The sequence below is a fragment of the Erythrolamprus reginae genome, chromosome 8, assembly GCF_031021105.1.
Source record: "Erythrolamprus reginae isolate rEryReg1 chromosome 8, rEryReg1.hap1, whole genome shotgun sequence".
NCBI classification, from domain to species: domain Eukaryota; kingdom Metazoa; phylum Chordata; class Lepidosauria; order Squamata; family Dipsadidae; genus Erythrolamprus; species Erythrolamprus reginae.
Window position 1 is genome coordinate 18,958,013 of NC_091957.1, and position 16,721 is coordinate 18,974,733.

General features: G+C 44.4%; 1 protein-coding gene across 1 annotated transcript in view; it reads right to left on the minus strand.

Moving 5' to 3' along the window:
- PLCH2 (phospholipase C eta 2) overlaps positions 1-16,721 on the minus strand; it is a 264,606-nt gene that overhangs the window by 194,405 nt on the left and 53,480 nt on the right.

Consider the following 16,721-nt stretch of genomic DNA (forward strand, 5'->3'; position numbering starts at 1 on the left):
CATCAGGGATGGGGGAATGGAGTCATCTCCCCCAGGCCTATATTGTTTATGCATGGTATGTTTGTGTGCATGTTTTGCTTTTTAAATAAGGGGTTTTTAGTTACTTTTAATATTAGATTTGTTGTACATTGTCTTATTATTGCTGTGAGCCATCCCGAGTCTATGGAGAGGGGCAGCATATAAATCTAATTAATTAATTAATTAATTAATTAATAAGAAGGAACTCCTTTCCTCTACTTTGAATCAATCAATCAATCAATCAATCAATCAATCAATCAATCAATCAGAAGAGAGGTAGAAAGGACCTTGGAGGTCTTCTAGTCCAGCCCTCTGCTTCAAGCAGGAGATCCTAGGACAGTGATGACGAACCTTTTTTCCTCTTGGGTGCCAAAAGAGCGTGGGAGTGCGCTATAGCGCGTGCGCGAGTGCCGACACCCATATTTCAATGGGGAGGGTGAAAACAGCTTCTCTCGCCCCCTGGAGGCCGAAAATGGCCTGTTTCCCAACTTCTGGTGGGCCCAGTAGGCTCATGCTTTGCCCTCGCCCAGGCCCCAAAGGCTTCCCTGGAGCCAGAGCAGGGTAAAAACGCCCTTCCCCATCCTCCTGGAGGCCCCCTGGAAGCCAAAAACGCCCTCCCAGAGCCTCTGTGTGAGCCCAAAATCAGCTGGCCGGCACACACATGCAGGTTGGAGCTGAGCTAGTGCAACAGCTCACGTGGCAGTGGATATGGCTCAGGCATCCGTGCCATAGGTTCACCATCACTGTCCTAGAACTTGTGATGGTGAACTTGTGGCATGCAAGCTCAGGTCTCAAATGGGCCATTGCTGGTCTCCAGGGTCCTAGAAAAGCTCTGACGCCTGGGAAGAGTGAAAAATGGGAACCTGGTCTGTCTGAGCATCATAGGTGCGCGTGGCTGTCAGAGGAGTCAGACAGCGAGGGCGAGGAAGGGATGCAGAGAATATAGAACACCCAGCTAGGGCCTTGTCTAAGTCTGATGAGGAAGGTGAGATTGTGGATCCCATTTTAGATGCACGGGTGAGGAGAATGCACGAGAGACAAGAGCAGTCACGCAGAGGTAGAGGGAGGCCTTGAATGCTGCTGTGCGCAGTGTGCAACCGCACAGTGTTTAAAAGGGCCAGAGACTGGGAGGTTCCCTTTGCAGGAAATCAACACTTATACCTACAAGAGGGAAAGAGCAAGTTCAGAAACACTTGCTAGCAGTAATAGCAGTGCAGACTGAGTGAATAGTTTGACAGTGTTGAGCGAATTATTTATTTAGCAGAGTGATGGCGTTCAGGAAAAAACTGTTTTTGTGTCCAGTTGTCATGGTGTGCAGTGCTCTGTAGCGACGTTTTGAGAGTCGGAGTTGAAAGAGTTTATGTCCAGGATGCGAGGGTCAGTAAATATTTTCACCACCCTCTTTTTGACTCGTGCAATTCAGGGGTGGGCAGCAGGCAGGATGGAGTAGAACGCAATTCCACTGGCGGAAATGAAGATCTGTGCACAGCTCCAGCTGATCAGCGGCTATCACTTCCTGCATTACTGGTCTCGGCTCTGCTCTTCCTTTTTCCCTGCTGCTGCTGCTGCATCTGCGCTCCTTGCTTTTTTCCTCCTTCCTCCTTCCTGGCCTTGGACGAGCTTCCTTCTCTCCTGCCCGGCTCCCGTCCAGCCTCATGCGGCCACCTCTCGCCTGAGATGCAAGCAGAAGGCATGGATGGAAACGGCGCTGGCAGCATTTATGCTTCTGGCAGCACCTGTTTGCCTAGCTACTCAGCCTGAGATTGGAGGGGGAGACAGCGCGGGAAACACAAAGCAAATTTTCACCCCAGCGAACGACACTGGTAAGGTTGTAAGTCGAGGACAGTTCACTTGAATAATGATGATCGATCAAGCCACTCCCACCTGATCACATGGCTGGCAAGCCACTCCTACCCAGTCACATGACCATTAAGCCACACCCACAAAATAAGCCACACCCACAGCGTGGCAGTAAAAAGTTTGGCTGCCCATTACTGGTGCAGTCTACAGGTCCTCAGTGGAAGGCAGGTTGGCAGCGATTGTTTTTTCCTGCAATTCTGATTATCCTCTGAAATCTTTACCTGGCCACATATGGGTCGAACCACGTGGGTTTAGGACTTTTTTAAAAGGAGAGGGAGGATGCTTTGCAAGGAAGAAAGGCTGGTGTAGAACCTGGCGGGAAGCGGGTTTCGACTCCGGCCTCGACCTGGATGGAGGCCGTAGCTGCTTCGAGGCCGCTGGGACAGGTGATGGCAGAAAGGAAGGCCTTTCCACCTGCTTGTTTCCCTCCAGGAGGGCAGGAAGCGACGTTTGGTTACATGGGGTGGAATAATCTCCATCCCAGGATGAAGGAAAGGCTACCCCACTGTTGCCTTTCGCTGCAGAAAAATCTCCAACCTTCCTAACCAAAATTAACTAATTTTCATGCTGAGGACCGGCTTCTTGGCTTTATTTCTGCTTTCTTTTTGAGGTCACTGAATAGCAAAAAAAAAAGAGTACATAAAATAAAATAAAAATTGTGAGAACAAGAGTGCTTAGAGGCAGCCGTTTGTCCATTCCCGTTTATACCTTCTCCGCTCAAAAAATAAAAATAAAAGTAAAGGTAAAAAGAAAGGCAGCAGGGAGCCAACCTGGGTTTTTTTTGGATTTCAGCAAAACACAAACAGACAAAGAGTGGATCCCCGAAGCAAAACGCCAGCTCTTCTTTATGGTAGAGTGGGAATTAAGGCACGCCACAGGCAACAACCAACAACAACAACAACAAAAGGGTGTCGATGTCTCATAGTGTATTATCTCAACCCGGAGAAATAACAAAACGGGTGATCAAAAGAACCAAAATGCAGCCGTTTTCACTAAGTCTGCACTGTGAAAATATTTACTGACCCCTCACATCCTGGACATAAACTGTTTCACCTCCGGCCCTCAAAACATCGCTACAAAGCACTGCACACCAAGACAACTAGGCACAAGGACAATTTCCCCCCGAATGCCAGCATTCTGCTAAACAATTCTCTCACCACTGACAAACCTTTTACTAAGTCTACACTACTATTACTACTAATTTTTTTCTCATCATTCCTATCATCCTTTTCCTCCCACCTAGGACTGCATGACTGCAACTTGTTGCTTCTATCCTAAGTTTTTTATTAATATTGATTGTTTCTTCATTGCTTATTTGACCCCTATGATAATCATTAAGTGTTGCACCACATGATTCTAGACAAATACGTATATATTTTTCTTTTATGTACACTGAGAGCATCTGCACCAAAGACAAATTCCTTGTGTGTGTAATCACACTTGGCCAATATAGAATTCTATTCCATTCTATTCTATTCTATTCCATTCCATTCCATTCCATTCCTTTTCAAGTTGCCCAAGACTTGACTTTCGGACAGCGAATCCAGGTCATAACTAAGTACTTGTGAAAGGAAACAACGGCAGATAGTACACTGCTCAAAAAATAAATAAATCAGGGGAACACTTAAACAACACAATATAACTCCAGGTAAATCAAACTTCAGTGAAATCCAACTGTCCACTTGGGAAGCAGCAGTGATTGACAAACAATTTCACCTGCTGTTGTGCACATTCAACTTTGTACAGAACAAAGTATTCAGTGAGAATATTTTATTCATTCAGATCTAGGAGGTGTTGAGTGTTGCCTTTATTTATTTATTTTTGAGCAGTATATAAATCCTGGTAAACAGGTCTCATCTTTCCCCAAAAAATCTCTCGGCAGACATGTGGTCAGGCTGGGTTCACATCTCCACACCCTCCGAGTGGTTCAGTCCTCTTGGTTTTTTGTCTCCCCTGCGGTATCTTCTTCCTTCCCCTTCCTGGGGTAGCTGCAACTCATCTCTCCCAGGTGGGTCATTAGAGGTCCTGTCCTAATGTTTCACCTGGTGCCTCGTACGACAGGCAAGGCTGGGGTGAGATGGCCAAAGCTGTGAGATAATGCACGCTTCTGGCATTGTCTCGCACGCACACAACCGCTGCTCAGGCACACAAACAGAACCCACGTATAGAAAGGCAGCGGGAGGAAACTGGTTCGGGCATCAGACACATCAAGGAACTGACACCCCCCCCCCCAACCCAAAGTAACGACAGAAAATGCATTGGCTGAGTAAACTGGTCCCCACCCCGACTCAAAACAGCATCGGTTGCTGCAGTAATTTGGCACACGCGCCTCCCCCTCCTTTTCCCCCCACCCGTCACACTCGTCACCAAAGAGTGGATAAAGTTTGGAAGGCACATTTTTTGCACCCAGCGCACGTCCCTGCCCCCAAAGATGGGGAGAAGTGACAGCTTCTCACCCTACACCCTGTTTTTTTTTTAAAAAAAAAATCTGTTTTCCTCTTTGCAGCCAATAGATTTGTCGTACAAAAAACCCCCCAAACTTTGGGCAACGGGAGGCTGGGACGACGGAGCGGGAGGGCAGCCCGTATTGAAAGCCGAGGAGCCCTCTCGGGTCCGAAAGGAAACCTTAGCGGTATCTATAGGGGAATGTGTGGGGAGGGAGAAAAGAAAAGCCAGCGCACAGGAATAAATCACCAGAGGAGCCCAATGTACGCCTGCACTTTTAATGAGGGGCATCGGATGACATATATAAGAGGCGGATGGATGGATGGATGGATGGATGGATGGATGGATGGATGGATGGATGGATGGAAAGAGAGAGACAGACAGGATGACTATTTGCTGATAACCAAGAAGAAGGAAACAATAATAACCAAGTCAAATAAATAAAAGGAGATGGTAGCAAAAAAAAACCACCCACCCCAAAACACCGTAACGAAGGCTTAAATCCACCTACTGTGCTTTTGCGGTAGAGATCCTAATTCCATGTTTTCTCCACGATTGGAGTTTTCTTTTTTAAAAAAAATTTGGTGCTCAGTTGCTTAGGTTGCAATACAAATGCTCCTGCATTCTCTTCTTCCTCGCTCTCTCGCTCTCTCTCATCCCCCCCTGTGCTGGAGCTCGCGAATCAAGAGCTGGCACGGTGTGTGAGAAGGTAGTTTTAAATTACATCCCTATCCGCAGACTCAAACGGTGTGCACGGGACCCTCGCGGGGAGGATAAGGTAATGTGTGTGTGTTGTGTGTGTATATGTGTGACTTGGCAAAAATCAAATCTGCCAGCTATTTACTCTTCTTTCTTGGATGCCTTCCTCCTGATAGATACTTGCCAAGTGGAGAGCTCCTCCCCCCCCCCCCAAAAAAAATTTGGGGACGTGACCCCCACTTCCCCTGGTGGCCTGGAAGCTCGAAACCTCCCCAGCGTCCACAGCTTGATGGGAAGCGCCACAAAGTCCCTTCTCAATGACAGGTGTTAAAAGAGAGGCATGGAGTTAGCGATGGGCTGCTTCCGGGACGGGCCACTCTATAGAGCAGTAAATTAATAATTAATAATAATAATCATTTATTAGATTTGTATGCCGCCCCTCTCCGCAGACTCGGGACGACTCACAACAACAATTCCTGGATGTATGTGCAGCTGCGCGCCCCCAGCTGGCATGCATGCGCCCCCACGTGATATTTGGCTTCTGCACATGTGCCCGCATGTGTGGGGATGCTCGTATGAGCGAGATTTCGGCAATTGTTGCTGATTTTAGCAAAATTAGCAGCGAAAATTGCCAAAATCTTGTTCGCTCGCGCATGCATCCTCATGTGAGATTTGGGGTTTGCGCATGGGCAGGAAACTGAATCTTGTGCCCAGATGCGCCCGTACCGGATGTATGCATGCCCACTGGGAGCGCACCAGTAGCACCGGTGGCGGGCAGTCCTCCGCTGCACGGAATCAAACACGGGGGCATTGTGACCATCCAGGCAGGTGGGTTGACGGGTCATCACCATCTTCGCCTCTCCTCTCCAGCAAAGGCAAGACATATGGGGAGGGAGGGGGAAGCATAGGACACTGCGTTGTGTAGCCAAGTGTGACTGCACTGGAGGCGTACTGGGTGTCCGACAATGTCGTTGAACACCCGTCCCGACACAGATAGGGGGAAACTATTGCAGCCTGTTCTGCGTCCTGCACAGCTGATCATGGATTATGAAGACTGAGAGATGGATGTGGGTTGGTATCCTAGGCCAGTGTACATGGCACCCAAGTCTGATAGCGAGGAGGGCGGAGAGGATGTGGCTGAAAGCCAACCAGGGCCTGTTGCACCTCCAGAGGCCCCCATGAGTAACTCAGGAGAAGAGGAGGAGCCTCTTCTTGATGCAAGAGTGCGCAGGAGTGTCAGTAGACAGGAGCGGCTGGACAGGAGGAGGTCTCTGCGTGAATAGATCTCTGGAACACTTGGCTACGCCTTTTGGCTATTTAAGGGTTAGTCTTGTGATAGAGGTCAACTTTTCAATGTGAGCAATGACTGTTTGGATTTGGCTCTTGGATTATTTATGTGAATTAAAAACTAAGAAGGTGAAATCTAGACGTATTTGCAGGCTTTTTTTTCATTGCTACTTGCTCCAAATAAGTTTTTTTCCCAGCCCTGACGAGGTGCTAACAATATTCCCAGCTCTTTCGTCGTTACTCGCTCTGAATAAGGTTTTTTAAAGCCCTAAGCAGGGGATAAAATAATGTGCTGAAGCTGTACCAGACTAAGGACCCTAGTCAGATGAACACCTGGTAGGCAGATTCTTTTCCCCATTTTCCTCCCCCAAAACTAAGGTGTATCTTATACTCTAGTGAGTCTTATACTCTGAAAAATACGGTACTATGTATACAGTGTTCCCTCGATTTTCGCGGGTTCGAACTTCGCGAATAGCCTATACCACGGTTTTTCAAAAAATATTAATTAAAAAATACTTTGTGGTTTTTTCCCTATACCACGGTTTTTCCCACCCGATGGCGTCATATGTCATCGCCAAACTAATAATTTTTGCAAATAAATAACAGAAAAAAATATTTATTGTTAATAAATAATTATGTTTATAAACATCAGGATCACTAAGTGTCTTATTCAATGGTGAGTACCAGTAATAATGGTGAGTAAATGGTTGTTAAGGGAATGGGAAATGGTAATTTAGGGGTTTAAAGTATTAAGGGAAGGCTTGTGATACTGTCCATACCCAAAAATGGTGTATTTACTTCCGCATCTCTACTTCGCGGAAATTCGACTTTCGCGGGCAGTCTCGGAACGCATCCCCCGCGAAAATCGAGGGAGCACTGTATACCCGGATTTCTACTCAGGAGGCACTCCTGCCTACTGCCTTCTCCCCTTGCAGATTTTTTACTCCCTCTGAAACCCTCCCAAGGGGGCTTTTAGTTCTCCATTTCCTTCCCTGGCCTCTTTTCCTTCTATGCCGTGCTTGGGTTATAGATCGAAAGCAGTAGGAAACTTACCGGTTTCTTCTAAAACAGGCTGACACATTCTGAATTGAATCATGGCCGGCAGTCTGCTGTGACTTTGCAGGTGCTAATTCGCATCTCCTCCCATTGGTGGGAGAAAGAAGTGATAATCAAGCTTGGGGCTGGTTACATAATCCTAAACTGATGACACTCATTTTAAGCAATTCATTAAGAATCTGTCACGAGCAATGGCATTTGCCATGTTCTTACTTTCTCAGCTTAATTTAGCCCAACTCAATAGAGGAAGCCTGATTGGAGATATATATGTATACACAATTACACCAGACCTCATGATTGAGGAAAAGAAAAAAGTGTGGGTTATTGATATCGCCATACCAGGCGACAGCCGAATTCATGGAAAACAAGAAAAACTTAGCCGGTATCAGGATCTTGGCATCGGACCAGAATATCTCCGGGACCGCCTTCTGCCGCCCGAATCCCAGTGACCGATTAAGTCCCACAGAGTTGGCCTTCTCCGGGTCCCGTCGACGAAACAATGTCATCTGGTGGGACCCAAGGGAAGAGCCTTCTCTGTGGCGGCCCCGACCCTCTGGAATCAACTCCCCCCGGAGAGCAGGACTGCCCCCACCCTCCTTGCCTTTCGCAAACTCCTTAAAACCCACCTCTGCCGTCAGGCATGGGGAAATTGATTCCCCTGGGCCGTTCCATTTTATGCATGGTTGTCTAGGATGTATGACTGTTTTTATATTAAGGGTTTTAAACTGTTTTTTAATCATTGGATTTGTACTGTGTTGTTGTGAGCCGCTCTGAGTCTCCGGAGAGGGGCGGCATACAAATCTAATAAATAATAATAATAATAATAATAATAATAATAATAATAATAATAATAATAATCTTAAAATTGAACTATGATGAGTCTGGCATAAACCAGTAGAGGTGGTCCCAGTGGTAACGGGCATGCTGGGTGCTGTGCCAAAAGACCTCAACCGGCATTTGAAAACCATAAACATGGTCAAAATCATGATCTGCCAGTTGCAAAAGGCCACCGCACTTGGTTCTGCGCGCATCATACGAAAATACATCACACAGCCCTAGACGCTTGCGAAGTGACTTGTGATATTGTGATACGAAATCCAGCATATAAATCTTGTTCGCTGTGTACATTAGTCAAAATAATACATGATAAATGATGAATGAATGATTAATAAATGAAATTAATTAATAAAATTAATTAATACAATTAAATAAAAGTAATTAATAAATGATAATATTAATATTAATAACAACAACAACAATAGTCCCAGTGGTCCTTGACACACTGGGCGCAGTGCCAAAGGATCCCAGCGGACATTTGAAAACCATCGGAATTGACAATATCTCCACCTGTCAATTGCAAAAGGCCGCTTTGCTGGGATCAGCACACATAATTCGCCGCTACATCACACAGTCCTAGGTGCTTGGGAAGCGCCCCACTGGGGATGAAATACAGAATCCAGCATAGTGACCTCATTTGCTGTATTGTATTGTTGTAATACTAATATTAATACCGTGTTTCCCCGAAAGTAAGACAGTGTCTTACTTTCTTTTTATCCCCAAAAGCCCCACTATGTCTTACTTTCGGGGTATGTCTTATATTGGAAAAAAAATTGTCAATTTTTTTGTTTTAACCATAAAATTAACATTTATTAACAACCTGAACAGTATTGTATTCACCACAAAACAGCAGATGATACCCCAGTATGCCAGTGTGTATATTTTACTGATATATGATTAATACTGTGTGCATTACCGTATTTTAAGCAGGAGGCGGCAGTGACAAGTGCAGGGGACGGTGCGGTGACGTATGGAGAGGGGGACGGCGCGGTGACGTATGGAGAGGGGGGCGGCGCGGAAGTGAGCAGGAGGCGGCGCTCATTAAGATCAGAGGGAGGTGGCAGACGCGGCGACGTATGGAGAGGGGGACGGTGCGGACGTGGGCAGGAGGCGGCGCGCAGCTAGATGAGAGGGAGGCGGCAATACCCCCGTGTTTCCCCGAAAGTAAGACATATGTCTTACTTTCAGGGTATGGCTTATATTAGCCGACCCCCCTGAAACCCCCGATACGTCTTACAATCGGGGGTGTCTTACTATCGGGGAAACAGGGTACTACTACTACTACTACTACTACTACTACTAATAATAATAATAATAATAATAATAAGTGAGTTTGGATGCAGGTGAAATTTCTCTTCCCTCTTTTCTTCGTTTTATTAGGAAGAACAAGATATTTTAAGCCACAGATGCTTAGGAGACCAAAAGAGAGAGGGTGGTGGTGGTGTCTTCTAAAATTAGATTGGAGGCCATGTGTTGATTCGGTTTGTACAGACTGATTGCATTCCAGCAATTACTACAGTCTAATATGTTTATTTAAAGTGACGATGAGCTTCGTGCTTAGATGCGGTTCCTAAAGAGCAGCTTTGGATATGGATGCTTGCTTTTTTGCCATGAACAGAGGGGGGGGGGGGGGGCTTGCAAAATGGCAATGTACTGTACCACCAAGTTCCTTCCAGGAATGGATTGGGCTGGGGATTTAAGGCCCCTCTCATTCCATCGAAGACCCTCCCGCATATCTTCATTCTTTTAGCATTGTGGGATTTCCAAATTTTATAGGTAGAGTAGAACGACAAAGATGATTGGGGGACTGGAGGCTAAAACATATGAAGAACGGTTGCAGGAACTGGGCATGGCTAGTTTGATGAAAAGAAGGACCAGGGGAGACATGATAGCAGCCTTCCAATATCTCAGGGGTTGCCACAAAGAAGAAGGAGTCTGTTGTGGTTAGTTCTGGCCCAGCTCCTGCCCCAAGGACTGTGGATGTGGGGGAGACATCCACATGCTGCAGGCCTGTTTTGCCCCCGGTGGAATCTGCTGATGAAGGCTCCTCTGACCAAGAAGACATGAGTGACAGGGAAGAGGAGAGTGTGGCAGACAGCTCAGAAGGAGATCAATTATCTAGCTCCTCCTTGGATTCAGAACAAGAGTTAATGATACAGCCACGCATGCGGAGAGCGATGCACAGGCAACAACAACTGAGAGATTATTATCAAAGAAAATGAGGCCACCTGTGGTTGGGTGGGGCTGTGGTAATTAGTGAGGCTGCTATAAAGAGCAGTCTGTGGGTTTGGCCATTGTGGAGGATTATCTGATCGTTGTGTTTCGTGACTGCTTTATTGACTTGGACCTTTTGTGTGCTGATTTTTCCCCGCTTTGAAACTAAACCAGGGCAAAGTGTGTTTCACTTTGTGAAAGAAGAAGGACTGTGAATTGCCTCACAGCTGCAAGCTAAGTATCACAGAACTGATAAGGGACTTGTACCAATTACCAGTTTGTTTGGAGACAAGTGCTCTTTGCTATCCCAAAAGAGGGCTTGGTTTAAGTGAATTTTCATTATAAAGAACATTGTTTTGAATTTTCAAACGTCTGTGTGTCTGAAATTGTATCTGCATTTTGGGGAGGATTCTACCAGAGAGCTCGACAGAACAGAGTCAAAGTATTTTCCAAAGTACCTGAGGGTAGGACAAGAAGCAATGGGTGGAAACTAAACAAGGAGAGAAGTAACTCAGAACTAAGGAGAAATTTCCTGACAGTCAGAACTGCTGATCCGTGGAACAGCTTGCCTCCAGAAGTTGTGAATGCTCCAAAACTGGAAGTTTTTAAGCAGGTTGGATAACCATCTGAAGTGGTGTAAGCAGGGGGTTGGAATAGAAGACCTTCAAGGTCCCTTCCAACTCTGTTATTATTATCATCATTATTATAGAGTAGAGTAGAATAAACAAAGTTGGAAGGGGCCTTGGAGGTCTTCTAGTCCAACCCCCTGCTTAGGCAGGAAATCTTACACCAGACAAATGGTTATCCAACAGGTAGGGAAGGAAGGAGGAGCATGTTTGATGAATAACATTAAATGTCATGGAGTTGAAGTGGAAAAATACAAAAAAAATATTTTTAATGACAGACTAGACTACTCCTTCGGGTTTTACCAAATACACTTGCCAGCATCTTCCTTTTATTGTAATCAGTATGATTTATCTGGTAAAACCCAGGCAGGATGTGAGTACAGTATATTAAACATTTTCTTCTGCGGCTTTAAGTTTTTGTTTATTGGCTCATCTTCGGTTAATTACCTTGTAATTATGTTATGCACTTTCATATAAAGTACAAAAGATGAGTGCTTGCCTATTGTGTTTGATATGGGAACGCAAACGATAATTACAAAGTGATTAAGATGAGCCAACAAGATAATTTTAAGCACAGATTCCATCGGCTACGAAATCTAGGTCTCTCTTTCTGGCGTGCGATCTTTAAAACGGTTGCGCTTTTTATAGCAACCAGGTTATTTGATTTATTGGCGTTCCCGAGTGACTTCAGCATCGAAGAAATAAAATGAGTGTGATTTTTATAATTGCACCTATTTGAAATATGCTTTTTTCTAACTCTGAACCAGCGTAGCGTGGTACGCATTGGTCTTTACTTTAAACATGACAGTTTTCTAAAACCGTACAATTCTATATTTTGTAGAACCTCTGGCAAAGAACTTACTCCATCCCAAAAGAACTTCTGCATTTGCACATAGTAAATTGCATTATTATTATTGTTGTTGTTGTTGTTTTGTTGTTGTTATTACTATTACTATTACTATTATTATTATTATTATTATTATTATTATTATTATTATGGCAAGCTCATAGAGTGTGTTATATACTGTATTTTTCTGAGTATAAGACGCACCCTTTTCCTCCCTAAAAGAGGCTGGGACTAGCTTTTTTCAAAGCTTCCCCCCCCCCCAAGTCCTAACTAGGTGTTAACGATCTTCCCAGCTCTTATCTTGCAGGTTCTTTCATTGTTACTGCCTGCGAAGAATGTTTTCCAAGCTCTAAGTCTTTGCAGAGTTGTTTTCATTACTCTAACTTGCTCCAAGTAAGTTTCTTTCCAGTCCTAACCAGGTGCTATCGATGTTCCCAGCTCTCACCGCTTGCGAGCTCTTTCTTTGTTACTCTCTGCTAAGACTGTTTTCCAAGCCCTATCTTTGCCGGGGGTTTTTTCATTGCTCTAACTTGCTCCAAATGTTTCTTCCCAGCCCTAACCTGGTGCTAACAATGTTCCCAGCTCTTACTGGCTTGCAAGCTCTTTCATTGTTATTCTCTGCGAAGAATATTTTCCAAGACCTAAGTCTTTGCAGGGTTTTTTTTCCATTGCTCTACTTGCTCAGAATTTTTCTTCCCAGCCCTAACCAGGTGCTAACAATGTTCCCAGCACTTACTGGCTTGCAAGCTCTTTCATTGTTACTCTCTCCAAATAAGGTTTTTTAAAAGCCCTTAACCAGGGGATAAAATAATGTGCTGAAACTGACCAGACTAAGGATGTTAGCCAGATGACTATCTGGTAAGCAGATTCTTTTCTCTATTTTCTGCCCCCAAAACGAAAGTGCGTCTTATACTCCAAAAAATACAGGAAGTGCTTTTGTACTTATATTCAGACCAAAGGAAAACTGTCGCCACATTTTAAAACTCCCCCACCCCAACTTTGTGAATTAAATTCTACGCTCGGTCTTCCTTTCTCTCTTCTCTTTCTCTCTCTCTGCTTCCTGGTTAATTTGAGAGAAGTGATGAATAATACAGAGGGTTCTTCAATACACTTTGCTAAATTTCAGAGTGCGCCAGATAAATTATAGCTTAAGCACAGACACGCTAATACATTGCTTGATTAAATGGATGTGTAACAAACCCAAAGAGAGCATGTTCACTAAAAAACCATCCCTAAATTTGCTGCCTTATTAGCTGTGACTTAAACATACAGAAGTAGGGTGCGCAGGAGACCGAGGAGTAAAATATGGCAGATAGCTATCAAAGAATCACATCTAGGCAAACCAGAACTGGAGGAACCTATCTGCTGGCTGCATTATACACTGCTCAAAAAAAATAAAGGGAGCACTTAAACAACACACAGGGACCGCCTTCTGCTGCATGAATCCCAGCGACCAGTTAGGTCCCACAGAGTGGGTCTTCTCCGGGTCCCGTCAACTAAACAATGTCGCTTGGTGGGACCCAGGGGAAGAGCCTTCTCTGTGGCAGCCCCGGCCCTCTGGAACCAACTCCCCCCAGAGATTAGAATTGCCCCCACCTTCCTTGTCTTTCATAAGCTGCTTAAAACCCACCTCTGCCGCCAGGCATGGGGGAATTGAGATGCTCTTTCCGCCTAGGCCTTTACAGTTTTATGCATGGTATATCTGTATGTATGTTTGGTTTTTATAATAATGGGTTTTTAACTGTTTTTAGCATTAGATTATTATTATATGCTGTTTTATTACTGTTGTTAGCCGCCCCAAGTCTGCGGAGAGGGGCGGCATACACATCCAATAAATGAATGAATGAATGAATGAATGAATGAATGAATGAATGAATGAATGAATGAATAAATAAATAAATAGCTCCAAGTAAATCAAACTTCTGTGCAATCAAACTGTCCACTTAGGAAGCCACACTGATTGACAGTCAGTTTCACCTGCTGTTGTGCACATTCCACTTTGTACAGAACAAAGGATTCAATGAGAATATTTCATTCATTCAGATCTAGGATGTGTTTATTTGACTGACCCTTTTGTTTTTTTGAGCAGTGTATTTTATTTGAAGGCTTCTAGCCCAAACACTAGAGATGACCAACGACGTTGTCTTAATGCTGTTGTCATTTGGAGATCCTTCACAGCCAATCAAAGTTTACCCCTCCTGAATGGTTAGATCGTGCCCAAGGTAACAAAAAATGGTATATCTGTGTTATTTTCCAGGTAACAGTATATTCCGAATGTGCTATCAAATTTCCTTTGGTCTTCTCCAGATTAAATATACAGTATCCAGTTCCTTGTTGGAAGATTCGTCTTTCAAGAAAAGGAGCCTGGCTGAAGATTGAAACAGAAGAAGAAACGGGGCCGAGAAGATAACATGGCAGGGAAGCCGAATACAGAGGACAAGGCTTTCTCTGGGAGATGGACAGATGGACGGATGGACGGACAGATATCAGAGTGGCCAGGGGAAAAGCAATTCCCTGATATTTCCCTGACATTTCCCTGTAACGTGCGATCTAGTTAAGGCACGGTCGTAGATGATGTCATACCAAACGGCTAAGCCATGGAGAATTATCGGTAGCTGAGAAAGCTAGTTGTTGCCACAGTTATGCTCATTTTTGCTGGACTCCGCCAGGCAGCGCGATCCGTGTGGTTTTTTGTTTTTACATGATTTTCTTCTGACCTTTAATACAGTTTGGTTTTTCCCCCCTGATTTATTCTGTTTTTTTCACAAATTCCTTAATAATTCCCTGATTTCCCTGTTTTCCAGGTTTGCTGGACACCCTGGATATACATAGAGTAGGTAGGGAAAGAGATAGATGGATGGATTTATGGATGGATGGATGGACAGATATGCCTAGAGTAAGTAGGGAGAGAAGATAGATAGATAGATGGATGGATGGATGGATGGATGGATGGATGGATGGATGGATAGATGGATGGATGGATATGCCTAGAGTAAGTAGGGAAAGAAGATAGATAGATAGATAGATAGATGGATGGATGGATGGATGGATGGATGGATGGATGGATGGATGGACGGATGCCTAGAGTAAATAGGGAAAGAATTCCCCCATCCCTTTCTTGTGTGCCAAAGACCTCTTGATCTAGGTCAGAGGTTAATTAACCAGTTAATTAGCTGTTCCACTAGTTAATTAACCAGTTAATTAACTAGTGGAACAACTTGCCACCAAAAGTTGTGAATGCTCCAACACTGGAAGTTTTTAAGAAGATGTTGGATAACCATTTGTCTGAAGTAGTAAGGGCTTGGACTAGAAGACCTCTGTTGCTATTGTTATTGTTATGGGGAGGACCTGGAACCGTTTCCTTATCAAATTTAGGAGGCAGGGAGACCCTCAATGCCCAAATCAGAGGTAGACACAAAACCGTGCTCTTTTCTGACACCTTTCACTGCCCTAACCTCTTCTTCCTCCTCCTCCTCCTCCTCCTTCTACAGCTGGTGGAGATGGGGGGGGTGTCACCTTTGAGTGACATTCAGAAATTGCAACTGGGGCAATGGCTAGATTACTCCGCCGAGTGCCAACTGCTTACTGGGCACAATTTAATAATATCTCTGGGTTGACCTTTTAAGGCCCTACGGACCCTTAAGGAGTGCTGGGCTATTTGAGGGTCAGCCTCTTCCATTAACAGCAGCTTCTCCAGGTTTACTAACGGCCGGCCGAAGAAAATATTTTTTTAAATACCCTGGTCTTTCGAGGGCCAGGCTATCCGCCTTTCCTTCCCCAACCCACCCCTCTCGTCTTTTAGGAAAAATCTGTAAAAAGCTAGCAGGTTCCAACTGCGGCTTGAATTGAGTAGGATTTCATGTGTGTGTGTGTGTGTGTGTGTGAGAGAGAGAGAGAGAGAGAGAGAGAGCTAGAAGTTGTGAATGCTCTAACACTGGAAATTTTTAAGATGTTGGATAATTATCTGCCTGAAGTAATGTAGGGTTTCTGGCCTAAGCAGGGGGTTGGACTAGAAGACCTCCAAGGTCCCTTCCAACTCTGTTGTTGTTGCTGTTGTTGCTGTTGTTGCTATTATTATTATGATGATGATGATTATTATTATTAACAACTATTTATTAAGTTATTAAGTTATTCATTCATTCATTCATTCGATTTTTATGCTGACCTTCTCCTTAGACTCAGGGCGGCTTACAACATGTTAGCAATAGCACTTTGTTTAAACAGAGCCAGCCTATTGCCCCCACAATCCGGGTCCTCATTTGACCCACCTCGGAAGGATGGAAGGCTGTGTCAACCTTGAGCCGGTGATGAGATTTAAACTGCTGACCTACAGATCTACAGTCAGCTTCAGTAGCCTGCAGTATAGCACTCTACCTGCTGCGCCACAGCAATATTATTATTATTATTATTATTATTATTAGTAGTAGTAGTAGTAGTAGTAGTAGTAGTATTTATTAGATTTGTATGCCGCCCTTCTCCGAAGATTAGTATTATTACTATTACTACTACTACTACTACTATTATTATTATGGGGTTATCTTATTAAAGTTTCCTGCCATTAAAATCCCCTTGCATTTCTTTTTTTTTTTTTAAGAGTTAAAGCATTCCTTCCCACAGTATGCTAACCTGAGAATTGTTGTGGGTAGAGGCTGTATTTGCATTTTAGGTGATGTTATGAAATCCTGGATGGGTGGCTAAGATGTTTTCCTACCGGCGTAGCTTTTGCCAAAGGAAAAAACATCTTTTTATTAGCAGCCAACCTCCCCCCTCCCCCCAATTTATCAAGCGTTAGAGATCTTCCTTAAAAATTCTGCCTTTTCTTCTCGTGTTCT